This window comes from Pan troglodytes, chromosome 11 (assembly GCF_028858775.2).
Source record: "Pan troglodytes isolate AG18354 chromosome 11, NHGRI_mPanTro3-v2.0_pri, whole genome shotgun sequence".
Lineage (NCBI taxonomy): Eukaryota > Metazoa > Chordata > Mammalia > Primates > Hominidae > Pan > Pan troglodytes.
Genome location: NC_072409.2, coordinates 68,696,890 through 68,701,601, shown reverse-complemented (window position 1 = coordinate 68,701,601; position 4,712 = coordinate 68,696,890). Strand labels below are relative to the sequence as shown.

Below are 4,712 nucleotides of genomic sequence, written 5' to 3'. Positions count from 1 at the left end.
AGTACATCAGATCTTGTCCTGGATGCAAACTGTTTACTCATCTGGGTTGAGTCACCATCGTGTGGTCTTCGTGAACTTGGAGGAGTCACAATAAATAGCCCCCAGGACTCCTGTAGCTGATTTGAACTGTGCTGAGGGCTCGGTGGTCCTGGACTAGCCTGGGAACCCTACTCAGCAGACGCCAGAGTGTCCAAATGCATCCCAGTGCTTCCTCATCCTCATTCACAGCTGCGTTGTCTGGGACAAAGCCTTAAAGGGCTGAGTGGAGCAATATCTCTCAAAGATTTCAAAGAGGATGAGGCTACCAAAGAACAAAGCAAAGTTGGTGTGGGGGCCTCCATAAATGTGCGATGAAAGAAGCCACAGGAGCCACCTTTTGTTCTAATGCTGCCCTTTCCTCCTAGAGGGGTGAAGGAGTTAGGACAGTGTGGCCCCTCCTGTCTGCCCCCAGCCTGTCTACCTGACCTCACTCCTGCATGATAGTCCTAGAAAAAGGCACCTTTAGCTTCCACTGAGTGGGGCAGGCTTGGAGAGCAAACAAAGACTAGAGTGTAGGGAGATTAATTTCTGGCTTAATGATCTATTTAATAAAACTGAATACCCATCATTGAATTTGATTTTTCCAAATTGAAATTTAAAGTACTCAGTCACCCATTAGAAGAAAAGCCAGGACTAGAGACCTCAAGGGATGAGACTCCCAGGCTGTGGTTTTTTTCATGTACCTGAGGCTCAAGGACTTCTCACCAAAGGAGCGTTTGTGGCTTGAAAGAGCTCAGGGAATGCCCTTTGGTGACATAGACAGTCATTTCTGTATCCCATATCTTTTTTTTTCTTTACTGCAACATACAAACTTTATTGAACAAAAGTAACAGGTAAAGTCAAACAGGCACTTAAGAGAAAAACTGACTGGAAGAGCTTTTATCTTAAACATCTTACACTAACCTACTTACAGTTGCATTTAACTGAGCTCTGTTGCTGTGAAGAATACAGCTCATGCACAGGTATGGATGAAAGATTTGTACGTTTCTCAAGTGTTCACTGAATACTACCTTATATACACATATACATTAAATTTGAAAAAGATTTGACGATCCCCAGATAAACTTCATTTTTGTTGATCTTTTGGAAGAGGTCCTCTGAAGAGAAGAATATGTGGTTCTGGCTCATGAATCATGTAATGAACCCGGCCTAGACGCCATTGGACACAAGTCTCCTCCACTCCTCTTCAGACATCAGATGAGTTTCAGGTGCTTGTTTGGAAAGTTCTCTGGGTAACATAACATGCCGGTACTTGTAGTGCTCGTCGAAGTACTTGTCCGAGCAATAGATGGCTTGTGGGCTATCCTGCTGGCGCACTGCAGGAAATGAAATGAGAGAGCGAGAAGAGGGGGCGCAGCAGGCAACATGTCCCCATCCGGCCAAGGCAACGACTCGCCAGAGACTAACTGGATCCCATATCTTTGCGGATCCCCACAGATGCATAGCAGATGAAGCAATCAGACAGGATTTTTATGCTCAGGGAGCTAGTATGAGACCTGTCCCCAGTGGAGATGGGCACGTGTCCAGGAGAGTTGTTTCAGCGCTGTGCTCCCTCCACTTCCCCAATGCCTGTCCACATGGGAAAATGTAAAGGCAGAAAAGCTAACCAGCTGAATAATGGTGAGGGACGATCTTTTTACTAGGGAAACTCGTTAGTGCTTTGTGCACAAACCCAGGGCTCACAGAGGTATTAACCCAGGCGCTATCATTCAGTTTGCCAGGGTTGTGCAGAAAGCGCAGAAGTTGCACCTCAGCGGGTGTCACTGACATTGAACACAGGAATGGGACTCCCTGGAGTTCTATACCACCAAACCTCACATCTCATACTAATGTCAGGGCAACCAGTGCGTGAGTTGGCAGGCACCTTGGGAGGGAAGAGCCCTCAGCATCCTCATAGCCCAGCTTCCTCACAGCCCAGCTTCATGGACCACAGATTTATTTAACATAGCATAGGCAAGTGGATGATTGTTCTAGACTGTCACTAGTTTTATGTCAAACCATATCACTGAAGTCCATTCAAAGCTCTCTTTGTAGCAACAAACACACATGAAAAACATTTGCAGCTCTTGTTGCCTTTGGGTATATGTATTCCCAGAATAAACCCCTTCCTATGAAACTAACCTTAGCACTTAGCCTGGGCAGAAAGGAATTCTAACTCCAGTACCTTTCAACATGCAGTTAAGAATATACTAAAACTTAGACAGTTACATGCTGCATTATGACTTTTCAGCCAAAAATGGATGGCAAATATGATGATTACAATGGAACTGGAAAAGTACACAATCATGTTTTATGATTGTGTCTATGACATTACTTGTACACTACTATAGACTTTATAAACATTGTACATACACCTCACGTGTCTGTGGTGATGCTGATATAAAAAAACCCTACTGTTCTAGCTATGAATGTATAACACATACAATTACATATAGTATATAATACTTGATAATGATAGTAAATGACATGTTACTAGTTCATGTATTAACTATACTATATACTTTTTATTGTTATTTTATAGTATACTCCTATTTTTTTAAGTTAACTGTAAAACAGCCTCAGGCAGGTCCTTCAGAAAGTATCCAGAAGAAGGCATTGTTATCATAGGAGATGACAGCTCCATGCATGTTATTGACCCTGAAGACCTTCCATTAGGACAAGATGTGGAGGTAGAAGACAGTAATATTGATGATCCTGACCCTGTGTAGGCCTGGGCTAATGTGTGTGTTCATATATTTGTTTTTAACAAAAATTTTTTTAAAAATTTAAAGAAAAGTAATAAAAGAAGTTTGTAGAATAAAGATATAAAGAAAGAAAATATTCAAAGTATTTGTGGTGTTTGTTTTTTTGTTTGTTTTTGAGACAGTCTCATACTGTCACCCAGGCTGGAGAACAGTGGCTTAATCTTGGCTCACTGCAACCTCCATCTCCTGGGTTCAAGCAATTCTCCCTGCCTCAGCCTCCCAAGTAGCTGGGATTACAGGCGTGTGCCACCACGCCCCGCTAATTTTTGTATTTTTAGTAGAGATGGGGTTTTGCCATGTTGGCCAGGCTGGTCTCGAACTCCTAACCTCAGGTGGCCTGCCTGCCTTGGCCTCCCAAAATGCTGGGATTACAGGTGTGAGCCACCGTGCCCAGCCTTTTGTGTGTGTGTGTGTTTTTTTTTTTTTTTTGAGACAGAGTCTTGCTCTGTTGCCCATGCTGGAGTGCAGTGGCGCGATCTCGGCTCACTGCAAGCTCTGCCTTCCGGGTTCACGCCATTCTTCTGCCTCAGCCTCCCGAGTAGCTGGGACTACAGGCGCCCGCCACCACGCCCGGCCAATTTTTGTGTGTGTGTGTGTATTTTTAGTAGAGACGGGGTTTCACCGTGTTAGCCAGGATGGTCTTGATCTCCTTACCTCATGATCCGCCCACCTCGGCCTCCCAAAGTGCTGGGATTACAGGCGTGAGCCGCCGCGCCCGGCCGGTCCTTTGTGTTTTAAGCAAAAAATCCAAAAAATTAAAAAAAATTAAAAGTTTATAAAGTAAAAAAGTTAAAGTAAGCTAAGGTTAATTTATTATTGAAGGCATTTTAAAAATTAACAAATTTAGTGTAGCCTATGTGTACAGTGTTTATAAAGTCGGCAATAGTGTACAGTAATGTCCTAGGCCTTCTCATTCACTCACCACTCACTCACTGACTCACCCAGAGCAACTTGTAGTCCTGTAAGCTCCATTCACAGTCAGTGCCCTATACAGGTGTACCATTTTTAATCTTTTATGCCATATTTTTACTGTCACTCTTCTATGTTAGATACACAAATACCATTGTGTTACAACTGCCTATAGGATTCAGTACCGTAACATGCTGTACAGGTTTGTGGCCTAGGAGCAATCTGCTGTACCAGATAGCCTAGGTGTATAGTAGGTTTTACCATCTAGGTTGGTGTAAGTGCACTCTGTGATGTTCTAACAATGGTGAACTCACTTAATGATGCATTTCTTAGATTCGATCCCCATTGTTAAGCATGTATACATGCACACAATCATGTTTTATGTCCCAGGATATAGCCTGTATTTTCTAAAACTAACCATAGCACTATTTCCAGTTCCTCATTGTCTTCCAGAACTTTGCTACCCTCCACCAGATGTTGAAGACATATTACCTTTCCTTTAGAGTTGGGTGGAATCCATTGCTGTCTCGGTGAATAGAATGCAGCAGACATGAGTGCATTCATTTCCTAGAGCTCCTGCAACAAAGTGCCATAGATTCGGTAGCTTAAAAAAAAAACAAACGGATTCTCTTACAGTTTCTGAGGTTAGACAACTGAAATCAAGGTGTCAGCAGGGTTGGTTCCTTCTGAAGCTGCTTAGAACAACGGAAATTTATTTTCTCAGAGTTCAAGAGGCCAGTAGTGAGAAATCAAGGTGTCCACGGAGCTGGTTCCCAGCTTTCCCTGGAGGCTCCAAAGGAGAATCTTTTCCATGCCTCTCTCCTCGCTTCTGCTGGTTGCCAGTAATCCTTGGCATTCCTTGGCTTGTAGATCATCATTCCAATCTCTGCCTCTACTGCCACATGACGTTATCCCCCATGTATATTCTGTGTCCAAATTTTCCTCTTCTTATAAGGAAACCAGTCATTGGATTAAGGCCCATTCTAATGCAGTATGACCTCATTTTAACTTGATTATATC

At 43.2% G+C, this 4,712-nt stretch overlaps 1 pseudogene; it reads right to left on the bottom strand.

Moving 5' to 3' along the window:
• Positions 1–631: 631 nt before the first annotated feature.
• Positions 632–1,482, bottom strand: LOC472964 (cyclin-dependent kinases regulatory subunit 2-like; annotated as a pseudogene).
• Positions 1,483–4,712: the final 3,230 nt, after the last annotated feature.